The 15,833-nt window shown below is 36.3% G+C and overlaps 1 long non-coding RNA gene and 2 pseudogenes across 1 annotated transcript in view; 1 reads left to right on the top strand and 2 right to left on the bottom strand.

Annotated features, from left to right (window-relative positions):
- The window catches only part of LOC135194607 (uncharacterized), a 441,435-nt gene that overhangs the window by 33,951 nt on the left and 391,651 nt on the right, over positions 1-15,833 (bottom strand). The window lies entirely within an intron of this gene.
- Positions 2,939-5,990, top strand: LOC135194578 (uncharacterized; annotated as a pseudogene).
- Positions 6,037-7,961, bottom strand: LOC135194577 (uncharacterized; annotated as a pseudogene).

Genomic DNA, 15,833 nt, shown 5'->3' with positions numbered 1-15,833 from the left:
CAAAAAACAAAATGTGTAGCTTTTACCCTACCCAATGTTAGAAGGCAAAATTATAATATATCTTTAAACGGTGGCCGTCTTGATGTAGCCGATACTACGGTGTTTTTGGGAATAGAATTGGATTCCGAACTTCAGTGGAGTCCTCATTTATCGTCCCTGATAGGAAGACTCAGCTCCGCAGCATATGTGGTCAGAAAAGTTAGAAAACTTAACTGATATTGACACCGCTCGTTTAGTATATTTTGGTTATTTTCACAGTGTTATGTCATATATCATAATACTTTGAGGTAACAATGCAGATATTGAATTTTATTTTACAAAAGAGAGCAGTCCGGTCTATTTATAATCTTGGAGCTAGAGACTCTCTTCGGGATGTTTTTAACAAAGCATTGCGTCACAATATATTTACAACAACATTATGTATATTCATAGTAACATTGATCACTGATAAAATCTGTGATAATCATTCTATGTGCACAAGAAGTAAGGATAAACTTATAACGGCAAGGCCACTTCGCTAAGTCAATAAATCCTTCTTGGGGCAAGGTATTCTATAATAAAATTCTACAGATATTTTTAACGTTGCCGTTTGATAAATTAAAATAATTTGTATAAAATACATTGGTAAAGAAGGCATATTATTAAATACAAGATTATACAGACGATAAAAAAAAGTGGAATTAATACTTGTTGACTTCCAGGTAGGATATATTACATGCATATATAATTGTAAATGTTGAAAAAGAATAACTACTGAGTTTCTTGCCGGTTCTTACTTCTTCTCGGTAGAATCCACTTTCCGAACCGGTGGTAGCTTCACCTAATATAAAAAAAGTTGTTGAATGACGATTCAAAAGTGCTTGTAAAAGACTACTTGAATAAAGTATATTTTGATTTTTGACTTGGAAATAAAAATTTAAAGGTTAATCATGGAAGTCTTTTATTGTAAAAATATGTCAAATAATTGTTAAACGACAAATTTACGAAATATGATGAATTTGTAGTTTTTCAATTTTCACAAAATCCTTAAATAAAAAATAATATATAAATTAAATAACAAATAGTATACATGTACATATAAAAAATTTAGGTTAATGCCATCACTATGGGGCCAATGAGAAACTAACAACCGCCATCTAGTGGCCGAGGCCCGTAAACTTTTCTATTAAATCTTGAGTTGCTTATCTATAGCTAGTGTAAGTGTATTATCTATGGTGTAGTCTATTTTGAGTAGCTCAACGATTATCATGGTTTTAACGCGAACGTGTAATGTCAAACTCATACTACCGAATGCAAATACTTCATAAACGTTTTCGAGTAAGCGATACGTCATTAATTAATATAAGTCGTATTGAAACTCGTAGGGGTACAGATAGAGGAGTTACATAATTCAAAATTAAGTGGAAAAAGGCCATACAACATTGATGCTTCGAAAAAAATGGGCAGAATGAGATCTATAGAGACGTCATAAAAATATAGTTCATTTCTCCTACCTTGTATTCATAACACTTATTGGATTCATTATAATCTATAAAAAATTAAACAATTTTGAATTACGTAAAATGACACTTTTAAATATTCTAGTTCTTTGGTTCACAATAATTACATATTTTTACTAGGCTTAACTTTTTTTTTTTATTATTAAAATAAATTAACACCAACCCGCATTGGAGCAGCGTGGTGGAATATGCTCCATACCTTCTCCTCAACGGGAGAGGAGGCCTTAGCCCAGCAGTGGGAAATTTACAGACTGATTATGTAAAATTAATTCATACATAACTATAATAGGCACGATGACAGATTTTGAAAAACACCACAATGTTATTACGTATCTACTTTATCCAAAATAAGTCTTATTTCTGCAAAAAATTAAAGTTTATAAGGAAAAAATTATCTTTTAAAAATAAATTTTAAATTTTGCCCAAAATCGCTAGAATAGTAATGGCGTCTGTCTATGACGTCACGCTTTTGTAAGCATTTGACAGCTCGCATGTAAAATGTTTATTAATTTATTTAGATCCGTAATTTTATTTATTTTATACGAAAGTCATTAATTCTAATGTGTATCGATGGTGTGCGGTTTCTCAATGTAGTAATACGTCTATAAAAATTCCGAACAAGTTATTTATGAATGTTCCTTTGAAGAAAAAAGTTCGAAATATGTGGCTAAATCTTGCACGACGAGACTCAACAGCTATTTCTTCAAGTTCTGTACTTTATTTCTGCGAAGACCATTTCGACGTAAGTATTTCCTTTATTTACTATATAATAAGTAAGTAAACAAGAGATCATTAAATAAAATTGTCAATAATATTGGCAATAATATTAACGTTTCAGGTTATGCTCCATTCCTTTATTACTACTATAATACTCTATTTATATTAGTACTCACCTAAAACCTTTATTCTTGTTTCAGTTACCAAATAATATTGGAAAATTATATACAGTATCTTAAGATGGGTTCAGTTTTGCAGTTCAGTACAAGATTTGAATGTCAATCGGACAAAAGAAAACAAACTTCTAATACTACCGAACGGCCCTGTGTTCTTAAAAAATAAAGAAGGATACTAATCGAAGAGAGTGAAAAAGATTTTGGAGAGAAAAGTACACCTACAAAACATTTAGAACCTGCAAGCATTTCATCAGAAAGATCAGGTACTCACCAACACTATATTGTCAGCGAATAAGGTTCTGTTTTATTGGGTTAAAGTGTATATTGATTGAATTTGTCTGATACAACATGATACAATTGTTGGCTTAGCTATGATTGAAAACAATCTGTGTGGTACCTATTATAATAAAGTTTGTTACAAAATTTTATACAATTATACATACATAAGGCAGTGGTTTATATATTGTTTTTAAGTAATTATTTTTATATTTTAGTTTTGTACACAATTGAAAAAAATCAAGAAGGGCCTACCACTATCCACAATAATTTGATAAATCTGTACAAGTACATATAACACACAAATTTAGAAGCAAAGCTGTCCAGACCCAAAACTAAGCGAGTAAGCCAGTTAACATCACCTTTGAAACCTGATACCTGCTCAATCGCTACATCTCCATTTAAAATTGAAAGTTGTGTTACTACTAAACCAGTATTATCAAGCAGTGGTGTCAAGCATGTTATCAAGAAAAAAATGTGTATAGAAGATCAATCTGACAGTGATATTTCATATGCACCATCTGTGAGTCAGCGAGAAACATCACCATCAATACAATCTCTTATAATTAAATCAACGTCAGACTGTAGTGAATTAACTGAGACAAAAAAAGAAGGATTAAACATTCTCAAATATACATTACTTAAGATAATGAAAATTCCAAGGTCTTACTTAGGTCTTTGTTGTTGTTATTTATTAGATTTAATTGGAGAACAAACAAGAATCCCTACTAACCATATACTGCTTTGTTTGAAAAAAAATAAGATTTTGCCATGACCACTACATATGCAAGCAAAATATTTTTTAAAAGTATACTGGTAATAGCCAGTGTAATGCAGCCCTTTATTGTCACATTAAATAAAGATTTGATAAAATGTACTTTGCCCATGGCTTTTAGACAAATTTCAACACACAAGTTGCATAATAGACTGTTTTGAAATTGAAGTGCAAAGCCTTCAAAAAGTGTCAATCAAGCTCTATCATGGTCAGAATACAAAAAGGCTAATACCATTAAATATATATATATTTTTTTATGTCATAGGTGGCAAACGAGCAGGAGGCTCATCTGATGGAAAGTGACTACCACCGCCCATGGACATCTGCAACACCGGGGGGCTTGCAGGTGCGTTGCCGGCCTTTCAGGAAAGAGTACGCTCTTTTCTTGAAGGTTCCCAAGTCGTATCGGTTCGGAAAAACCGTCTTCGAAAGCTGGTTCCACAGAGTGGTTGTGCGAGGCAGAAAATGTCTTAAAAATCTCGCTGTTGTGGATTTTCGGACATCTAGGTGGTGCGGGTGATATTTGGAATTTTGACGAGATGTCCGAAGGTGAAATTCAGCAGCCGGGATTAACCGAACAATTCCTCGGAACATTCCACGTGATAAATTCTGTAGAAGATGCAGAGCGATCCAACATCTCTACGCAAAGACAAAGGATCAAGCAGATCGGAAAGGGCTTGATCGTCGATAATTCGAGCCGCTCTACGTTGGATACGGTCAAATGGAAGGAGCTGGTACTGGGGAGCACCCGCCCAGAGGTGAGAGCAGTATTCCAATTGACCGCGGAACTGAACGAGGCTCGAAACATCGGCCAAGTATTCCGATACTAGCTGTGGCGGCTAACGGAATATTCTCGAATCGTGGAGATACGACAAATGGTGTTTTTTTAGCAGTTAACGCGCAAACTTGCGTCTTTTTGGGGTTGAAATGGACTAAGTTTAGCCGACCCCAGTTCGAGACTTTGTTTAACGAAGACTCGATTTCAGACACAAGTTTGTTCCGGTTTTCTTCGACGTTTTCCCGAGAAATATTAACACGGCCGGTGTATGAGGTGTCTACGGTGCTGTCGTCTGCATAGCAGTGAATGTTACTGATTTGCAACAAGTCATTGATATGCAGAAGAAACAGAGTGGGTGATAGAACGCAGCCTTGTGGAACACCAGCATTGACGAATTTTAAGTCGGAGCATGCACCGTCGACAACGACCTTGATGCTTCGATCTGCCAAAAAACTGGTAATCCAATTGAGTAATTTCCTGGGAAGCCCATAGGAAGGAAGCTTCGAAAGAAGCGCTTTGTGCCACACGCGATCGAAGGCCTTGGTTATGTCCAGACTGGCTGCTAATGCCTCCCCCTTGCTCTCAACTGCTTCCGCCCACCTATGAGTAAGGTAAACTAGAAGATCACCGGCTGAGCGACCCCGACGGAAACCGTACTGGCGGTCGCTAATCAGCTGGTACTCCTCTAGGTACCGCAGGAGCTGGCAGTTTATAATGGACTCCATTACCTTGGAGAACAAGGAGGTGATGGCTATAGGCCTATAATTGGTTGCCCTTTTTAGGGATCGAATGCACCAAAGCAGTCTTCCAGGAGTTCGGGACGACGCCTAATGCGTAAGATTGCCGGAAAAGACGCGTTAAAACCGGCGCCAACTCGGGAGCACAAGTCCGTAGCACGATTGGAGGGATGCCATCGGGTCCACTCGACTTATGAATATCCAAGGAAAGAAGTGCTTTACGAACTGCACTTTGCCGGAATTTAACCTCCGGCATCGTGGTATCACACCGCGGGATTGTTGGTGGTGACTTTCCTCGGTCATCCAGAGTCGAGTTCGCCGCGAAGAGAGAGCCTAAAAGATCAGCTTTCTCCTTCGCTGTATGGGCCAATGACTCACCGTCCTTGTGCAGAGATGGTAAGGAAGGCTGACAGAAATTCCCTAAGACAGCCTTGGCGAGAGACCAGAACGCACGTGTTCCTGAAGGGAGGCGCACCAGTCTCTCGCCAATTCTGCCAATGTACTCCGTCTTCGCCCTAGAAACCACGTTTTTGAAGGACCTAGAGGCAGAGTTATATTCCTTTCTGAATGCGCTGGTATTTACATCACGAGACGCCGATGCGTTAGCCCAGTTTTGGTAGCGTTCCAATACCATTAAATATCTAGTGTCTTGTACACCAAATGGTTTAGTAAACTGTTTCACCAAGCTACGGAGGAATAGTCACAGACATATATTCGGTCAAACTTGTGATTTTATCAACTGTTTAGAACCTGGTATGTGTGTAATGGCAGACAGAGTGTTCAAGCATATAGAACATTACTTACGTAAGAAGGGAGTACAACTTGTACGGCCCCCAAGTGTTGTCACTGGAGCAAAGTTATTTAAAAGTGAAGTAAAGGAAACAAAGGATTCATGTTGAGAGGTTAATTAGACATTTAAGAGAATTTAATATGTTAAAGCCCCATGCATGTCTAAACACAAATTTTGTAAAAGTACTTGATGATATTATTGTAATTGCATGTGCTTTCATAAATTTGCAAGACTCTAATTAAATAAAACAACAAAATTATCATTTGTGCTTTTAATTTTCAATAAAAATCACAATGTACTTTGGTACAATACTGGATATACTTTTTCTTTCCACAGATACACTAAAAGTTTAAGGAAATCAGACATATATCTGTCATCAAACATCACACTTATAATTTCAACATTTTTATTTATGCTGAAGTTACTATCAGTTACACAAAAGTAACTCTTTTTTAGCCCTGCCAAATACATTTGCATTTGTATCTGTGCATTAAATTTTTCGGTTGGTTTGCCACTGTTGACATAATTTTTATATCTCTTCACACTTGTTAGGTTAGGTCACTTGATCTCAATGACAGCATCCTCACAGATCCCATCCGGAGATCCTGCTATCATTGGGTACTCTTTAGACAACATGAGTCCACACTTCTTAATTTTTTTGCCAAGTTTAATGCTGAAAGTTTTTCGCACTTTACTCTCTAGTAGTCTACCACATTTCATGGCTGGTGTGTCTAGTATACTCCCTCCCATTATTAATGCTATAAGACTTGTATCATTCTCTTTACACTGACTGAATTGAAATGCATTTGATGCTGTGATTTGACCATATCGCAATTCAAACCAAAGGCTCTTTTGGTGCTGTTCTCTGGTTTCTTTCTCTATTTGAGCAACAGTTTTATTAGACAGCACAATCTTTTCTAAAAATGTTTGGCAGGATTATATTTCAGCACAAGCTGGTGCATGGATAAACTTTGAGTATTATTACAAATATAGCTAGGTTGATATTTTAATAACTTGCAGTTATTTTTTATTTTTTTCTTCTGCCAATGACCAAAAACTTATCAACATCTTTAGTATTTGATAGTAAGCTAGGTGCACCAAATAAATAAGATAAGTTCTATGCATCTGGATTCCAATAATATAGTTGTATTAATGCATGGAGACAGCTTGTCTCTAAACAAAAATAATCTAATTAAGAATATAAAATTATTATGTGAAATTCAAAATCAAAAGAAATGCAAATTTATAATTAGTACATTTCCATATTCACATACCTTGACAGATGCACAGAATTTACATATTTATGACTTAAATGTATGTTTATACAATTTGACCCGACATTGTAGCAATGATTTTATGTTTTTGACATTAATAAATTCATATATAGATTTAAGTTGACAGGAGGTACTACGTACCTACCAATAAAATCCAGAAGACAAATTGGTAACCTAATTGCTTACAATATTAATAATTATTTTATGCCTAATGTTACCAAGGATCATATGCATAATAAAAATAACAATTTAATTTATATTAACACTGACAGAAGGAACTCTACCGAATTACGAAAGAGAGAGAAAGACGATCGAGAGATATAACACATATCAAATGCATGAAAGATGAGGCGGGTAAGGTGTTATGTAGAGATGAGGAAATAAAAGAGCGATGGAAGATTTATTTTGAAAGGCTTATGAATAAAGAGAATGACTGGAATGGTATTCTCCAAGAGGCACAAGTAAATAAGGGATTAGTAAGAGAAATAAGCATGGAAGAGATAATTACAGCAGTCAAAAGCATGAAAAATGGGAAGGCTTTGGGTCCAGATGACATACCAGTTGAAGTATGGAAGGTGTTAAAGACTGACGGATGTATGTGGTTGACTTTATTCTTCAATAAGTTGTTGCATGAAGAAACCATCCCTCAAGAATGGTGCAATAGTTCGCTAGTGCCCATCTTCAAAAATAAAGGGGATGTACAGGATTGCAACAACTATAGAGGGATAAAGCTCATGTCACATACTATGAAAGTATGGGAGAAGGTAATAGAGAGAAGATTGCGAGAAGAGAGTGAAATTACCCAAAATCAGTTGGGGTTTATGTCAGGTCGAGTACGGAAATAGCAGCTTCCTCTTCTTCATCTACTACTACTGCGACAGCATACAACCTTGTATGTACCATATGTTCTGGACAAATTTTGCCCTTCACTGTGCACATTTTCCCACTACGTTTAAGATGTACATAGCTGACAGCGTCATCACCGTACGATGGTCGAGAGGATCTAAAATAAATAAAAATATATTTAAGTGATATTTTCATAACATAACCTTAAACATGAACCCTTATAATAGAAATAATATAAGTATGTATTTTATGGAAGTTTGAGTACTACACTGTGTTTTAATAACTATTATTACACATAATACTTACATGGTCTCTGTCTCGTCATTGCAATGTCAATTCTCGGCAAATTAGAGCTATTTTCCTTAATGAATTCTTGTTCCATTGCTAAGTTTCTTTGCTTTACTTTTTTTTAAACTGAGATAATAGCATTTAACAACGCAATCTATACTAATATATAAAGCGGAAGAGTTTGTTTGTTTGTTTGTTTGTTTGTTTAAACGCGCTAATCTCAGGAACTACTGGTCCGATTTGAAAAATTCTTTTTTTGTTGAATAGTCCAATTATAGAGGAAGGCTTTAGGCTATATAACATTACGCTGCGACCAATAGGAGCGCAGCGACAGTGAGAAATGTTGCAAAAACGGGGAAAATTATTCACATTTATGGACTTTCGATGCGTGCGCAGCATAAACGTTTTAAGTTACTCAAAAAATGTGTATGAAAGATATATTCCTCTTTTAATAATAAAAAAAAAGTCTGTGACACTATATGTCTATTTGTTAAGAGTGTGCTAGCAGGCGGGGCGCGGCGGCGGATGAGGGGGAGGCGGGTCAGCCCCGCCGCCGCGCTCGCCACTCTCACCCGCGGTGTAGTTCTGCGAAGTAGCAATGCAAATAACGACTTAAAAAAATTAACATTCTTAATAGTTAAATTATTTATCAAAATTAGGTTTTGTTATCAGCTTATTTGCTCATTATTTTTTATCGTTTAAAATCGGTTACATTTAAATCATAATCTGCTGTAGTTTTAACTTACGATATAAGATAAAATTCCAATGAACATTCCTTCGTACTTTGCAAGTAAACAATTCAAACGTTTCACGGTATAAATAAGGTATAAAAATTACATTACACACGTAAAAAAGTTCAAAATGGCGAGCGATACTTTCACCGATGCAGATTAATCATCACTGAGAAAATAAATTATGCAAATAAGCAAATAGGTGAATATCGTTTAAAATGACTACACAAATAAATTAGTAGTTCAATATTTCAAGTAATTTCTATTACGTTCAAGCATATTCAACACGGTTGTACTATAATCACCTTATGAAATAATAACACCAAAGGAGAAACAATCTAAACTTCTTATTGTTCGGTTTGTTTATCTTATTACGTTTAAGTTAATATTGTTTGTTTTCAACCGACTTCAAAAAGGAGGAGGTTATCAATTCGTCTGTATTTTTTTTTATATGTCTGTTACCTCATAACTTTTCACTGGATTTTGATAATTTTTTTTTGTTTGAAAGGTAGTGCTTCCCGTGGGGCCCCATTTTAATTTTATCCTGTTACGATGATGGTATCCTTATGAAAACGATATAAGTCTTAAATGTGCATTATGTATGTGCGCGATAAATAGGTGAATAACTCAAAATTGTGCCAACCAATTTTAGGGCGCATTTTCATTGGTCGATAAGGCTCGCATTCGGGGTGCGGGAGATTTCTGTAACGCATGCCATAGGGCCCGCAAAGAGTTTATCGTTTTCACTGGTCGTCAGAGCCCGCATACGGGGTGCGGGTGATTTCTATAACGCATGCGATAAGGCCCGCATGCGGGGAGCCATTTTCACTGGTCGTTAGAGCCCGCACTTGAAGTGCGAGAGAATTAGGTACCTACAGTTTGGCAGTGGGTTTTGAGATAAGCAGACGTACTCGCCATGGATCAACAATTATTGCTTTGTGGAGCAATTTTGACTGTTTGCCGTGTATTAAAAAAGAAATTAATAACTTCTTTGAAGAAAAAGAAAAAGAGATTTTGGATGCGTAAATAAACAGCGTTAATAATATAAATAATGCGCGTAGTATTGATGACGTCTAATGAATGACTGAACGGAGGCGAGTCACCGCATGCTTTGTATCGACCGAGTTATCGACTGACTAGTTTCATTGGTCGTTATCCCGAATGCGGATATCACCCGCACACGTTTAATCGACCGAGTTATCGACCAGTGGATTTCATTGGTTGTTAGCTCGCATGCGGGTACTCCCCGCAATCGGGCTAACTACCGACTTATCGACCAATGAAAATGCGCCCTTAATGATTCTTTTTTTATTATAAAGGATATACTTCAAGGGTACTATGGTGAAAGTTTGGTAAGGTTCTGAGCATAGGATCCATGACAAAGTAACGGTACGGAAGGGAACGGAACAATTCTAAGGAGCACGTTAGCGATACTCGGCCGAATCTTTTAGAAACAAAAATTTTGACAAAAAAAAACCGACTTCAAAAGAGAAAAAAAATAATATGCTCTAAAAAGTAAAAAATAATTGCTTATTATTCTACAACTTAATAATCAAGTAACTTATTCTACTTACCAATATGTAGGTACGTTCTGTGTTTCCACGCAAGGAGATAAGTATGTACCTACCCACTTTAAATCTAACTTAACACAAACCTATGAATAACAAACAATGATCACAATATTTTTTAGATTTATACTATGTAAAATGAAATTAAAAATATTTAGACTATTTAAAAGTCAGCAAAGTTATTACGATAATATATTATAGTTAAAATTAATGTTATTTTTGGAGGCGGTGTCAGCCAAGGTAGGTTTGTAAATATATGATATACTCCAAATTTGTAAATCTGGTCTATCGATAAATACACTTCTTCTTGATGTTTTTTTAAACCCTATACGTACATAGTGGTCCTATATAATGACAGAAAATTGGAATCAAAATTGAGTGTTTAAGCAAACATGTCTACCGTCAGGTATTACAATTCATGAACTTTTCTCCTAATCCAAGACAAAGAAAAGTCATTCAGATTTACTATTACATTTCCTGTTGAACGTTTTGTTTGTTTTGGCAGAGTATGAATTTTGTTTGTGATTTATTTATTTACAATTGACTTTTTCTTTTGTCTTACATCCAGATGTCGATACACCTGCATCGAATTGTTAACAAAAAAAATATTCGCAATCGTACACTATTGTACAATATTTCTTTTATGTTTAAGAAAAGGGTTGTCATAATTGACCGTATAACAATAAGCAATAAAAACACAGATGTTGGTAATTTATTTAGACAAACTTTACCGGTAATTTTAAGAGGAACTAGAGCAGACATTGTAAGGTCTTGCCTTAAAAGTTCACCGTTATGGAAATTTGTCCATACCTTAAAACTATCTACGAATATGAGAGCACATTTGGGGGGAGGAAGTACAAATTTTCCTTCAAAGTTACTTTTAATAGGAGATGGAAAAGTACCTCATTCTGAAAATAAAATTGAAATTGATCGCGATTTAGGAGAAAAAGTGACTAGCATAGAGGATTTAATATCAAAAGTTTACCCTAATATCGTCGAAATAGAAAATAAAGATTACCAATGGATGTGTCAAAGGGCAATATTGGCGGCGAGAAATAGTAGCGTTGACGAAATTAACGACCTAATTTTAACCAAACTTCCAGGCGATATAACTACCTACACATCTATTGATAATGTAATGGATCAAGAAGATGCTGTCCATTGCCCACAAGAGTTTCTCAATTCTTTAAACCCGAGCGGCCTTCCACCACATTCCCTGAAGTTAAAAATAGGTGCTGCGATAATTTTACTCAGAAATCTTAAACCACCAAATTTATGTAACGGGACCCGCCTTCAAGTAAAATTCCTTCGCAATAACGTGATCGTTGCAACAGTTTTGAATGGTCCGGCAGTTGGTCAAACAGTGCTTATACCTCGCATCCCAATGATTCCAAATGATTTACCTTTTAATTTTAAAAGAATTCAATTTCCCATTAAGTTATCTTTTGCCGTAACCATTAATAAATCACAGGGCCAAACATTTAAGCACGTAGGAATCGATTTACGTCAAGACTGCTTTTCACACGGCCAACTATATGTCGCGTTGTCAAGATCGGGTTGCGGGCAAAATCAGTATGTTCTTCTACCACAAGAAAATAAAACTAAAAATATAATCTACGCTAAAGTACTGTAAAACATATTATTAAATCTTATTGACGATTATAATAACAAAAACCAACGTGAGCAATCAAACGATAATCATGATAGTGTTTCCGACAACTACGCGAACGAAGTCGCGGGCACAGCTAGTATCATATAAACGGTGACGTTAATATCGAAACGAGTAAACACAAGGTAAGTTCGAACGATATACAAATAGGTTATTTGACAATGCGAAAAATAAAGTGTCAATTATTGTAATCAGTATATATTATGAGTTTAAAAATGGTTATTTACTAACGAAAGTTGAAAATAATAATTAATTTATTCAAAAAACCATTAATTAAAATGCATTTTTTTAAACGTTTGTCACGTGACACAAATTGCTCCTGATTGGTCGGGTTTATGATAACGTCACTTGGTTGTTAACCTCGTTTGCCTACTATATGTATACTCTAGTTACGTACACACACATCAAGAGGACCGATGATGCAGCGATTCCTTCATCGTGAGAACCAAACTAAGTGTAACATTGCAAATGTGATTTTATAATTTAATTATTATTTCATATTCATTCTAATTACTTACATCGAGTAGGTTAGACATGCTAATTAGGAAATAAGTTTTATTGTAATTTCTTTTTAATTAAATAAGTTTAAATTAGTTTTTGGTTTTTTTTCGACCTTTCGACTGTAGCTAACGTAACTGGCGCAGTCGCTAGGATACTAGATAGGGACAGTTTGGTCATCACTAGTATCCAGAATCTACGGACCAGCTGCAGAACCGGAAGGCGAATCCAGACTTCGATTCACGAAGAGAAACCAGAAATGAAGTATATGTGAGTACATTTGAACTTTTCTCGTGTTGCTCTTATCCTAGTTGTATTTCCAATCCAAAATTTATTTTATCACCCTAGAGTTCATAGATATCGGGAATCTGCATCGCAGCAGGCCCGACGTCGTAGTTTAGATTGTAACAGAAATTTAATTTTAGAAGTTAATAGGTTTAGATAATACAAATCCTAATATGTCTCAAGATCCGGACACCATTTATAAAATCCTTAGGATTGTGCCCGACTTTGACGGAAACCCTAATGTACTTACGAGATTTATTAATATTTGCGACCAAATTGTAACGCAATATTTAAACACCGCGCCTGGTAGCGAATTATCTAACTTGTGTCTATGAAACGGGATACTAAATAAAATTACGGGTACTGCCGCCGCTACTATTAATTCTAATGGCATACCAGATAGTTGGCTTGGTATCAGAACTTCACTAATTAATATTTTTTCTGACCAACGGGACGAAACAGCTTTATACAACGACCTCTCGTTAGCCGTACAAGGAAATAAGACTCCTCAGGAATTTTATAGCCATTGCCAAACGCTATTCAGTACGATAATGACTTACGTTACACTTCACGAGACTTTACCGACTACGATCGACGCCAAACGCGATCTTTACAGAAAAGTTACTATGCAGGCATTTGTTCGCGGCTTAAAAGAACCTTTGGGTTCACGAATTCGGTGTATGCGACCCGAAACCATAGAAAAAGCTCTTGAATATGTTCAGGAGGAATTAAATGTTACATATTTACAACAACGTACAGACGGACTAAAACAGCAGTCGACCCCTAGAATGCAACCCATTCCATTCCCACAATCTCGTCCTCAAAACTTTCAACCACCGATATTTAATTGGCCAGTCCCTGTAGGACAACGTCCTATACAACAACCACAGCCTTTTAAATTTAATTTTAATCGAAATCAACCTCCGTATAATATACATACAAAAACGCAACAGATGTTTAGTGCACCACCGCCTAAATATAATCCACACAGTAACGTTTTTCGTTTGTCACCTAGGAATAATTCCCCTCAAAATTCAATGCCAAAGCCTATGAGTGGAATCCAAAGTTTTAATCCCAGACCTTTACCTCATACCCTAATGACTGGACATGACTGGCGTAAATCGGGTAACCCACCACCTACAAATTATCTAAAATCTCGCGAAATGAATACGAACGAATGTTTGCCGTATGATAATATATATTACAATTACCCGGATTACTATTATGAACAGGAATATAATTACTACAATGAACCTGAAGACTACTACAATACTAATTACAGACCCGACTATTACGGGATCTGAAACGTTCCAGTCAAACTTGGAGAACCGATTCGCTGCCGTGAAAACCACAACAGACGTAAACCAGAACCTCGAAAATGAAGTTCGAATTCTCAGGGAAGAAGGCACGAGATTTTGTAGCATGCAGCGTAAGGGCAAAAAGTCCGAACTTTCGGAAGAGACTTTAGGGCTAATGAAGAAACGACGTGAAAACCCACCTGCCACTTCGTCAGAGAAACGGCAACTAAACCAAGAGATCAGCAGGCGCGTACGACACGACCTCCGGTGCTCCAATACACTTACGATTGAAAGAGCAATCGAGCAGAATCGGGGGTCTAAGGTGTTCGTACAATCTCTTGGTCGTTTCTTCCAAGCCGGCAGTTCTTTCGGAAGTAGAGGACTTCTACGGCCGGTTATACGCATGGCATGTGTCAGATTAAGTAAGAAATAAATAAATAATTAGACAATTACAAACAAGGCTTACACTATGTATTGTATGTTTTAATTAATTCTGTAATAATAATAATTTAATTTAAGTTATTTTTGAATTATGTTGATAACATTGATATTAAATAAGAGGGTACTTTGACTTTTCTGTTCATTATTGTGAGTCACGTGATTTGTAGTAAGGCTTATATAAGTGATGGAAGCTCGGTACAGAACACTTTTTACTTTTACTTCGACTTGTACTTTTCACTTTGATCCTGGACCAGCAAGTTGCTGCTAAAATTTAAGGTACGATATAATTTTGTGATATAGTATAATTATTATTGCTTGTTAAAATATTGATGAATATATCAATTGTGTTTTTGCAATTACCAATATACAAAGTTAGTATTATATATACAAAGTTAGTATAATTGTATTTAACTAACATAACTGTATTTTTGGATATTGAAAAAGAGTAACTACTGAGTTTCTTGCCGGTTTTTCTCGGTAGAATCTACATTCCGAACCGGTGGACATGTTCAAGACGCGGAACTGGAAAGGACGTGGCATCAACATCAATGGTGAATACATCTCTCACTTGAGATTCGCAGACGACACCGTTATCATGGCAGAAACGCTGCAGGACCTACAACAAATGTTGAATGTGCTGGCTGATTCTTCTATGCGCATCGGCCTACGGATGAACTTGGATAAAACCAAGGTCATGTTCAATGAACATGTTCCACCGGAACCGATTGCGATACACGGTACCGTCCTCGAAGTTGTTCAAAAATATGTCTACCTCGGGCAGAGATTGTGATTAGGTAGAAACAACTTTGAGGACGAGTTGAATAGAAGAATTCAGCTAGGTTAGGCAGCATTTGGGAAGTTTCGACGAATCTTCATATCGTCGATCCCACAGTGCCTTAAGACGAAAGTCTTCAACCAGTGCGTCCTACCCGTCATGACATACGGAGCCGAAACGTGGACACTCACAACAAAGCTGGTCCACCAGGTTAAAGTTGCTCAGCGTGCTATGGAAAGGGCTATGCTCGGAGTCTCTCTGAGGGATCGCATCAGAAATGAGGTGATCCGTCAGAGAACCAAAGTCATCGACATAGCCCACCGGATTAGTAAGCTGAAGTGGCAGTGGGCCGGCCATATTTGCCGTAGAACCGATAACCGTTGGGGAAAATGTGTTCTAGAGTGGAGACCGC

Source organism: Vanessa tameamea, chromosome W (assembly GCF_037043105.1).
Source record: "Vanessa tameamea isolate UH-Manoa-2023 chromosome W, ilVanTame1 primary haplotype, whole genome shotgun sequence".
NCBI lineage: Eukaryota > Metazoa > Arthropoda > Insecta > Lepidoptera > Nymphalidae > Vanessa > Vanessa tameamea.
This window is presented reverse-complemented; position numbering and strand designations above follow the sequence as displayed.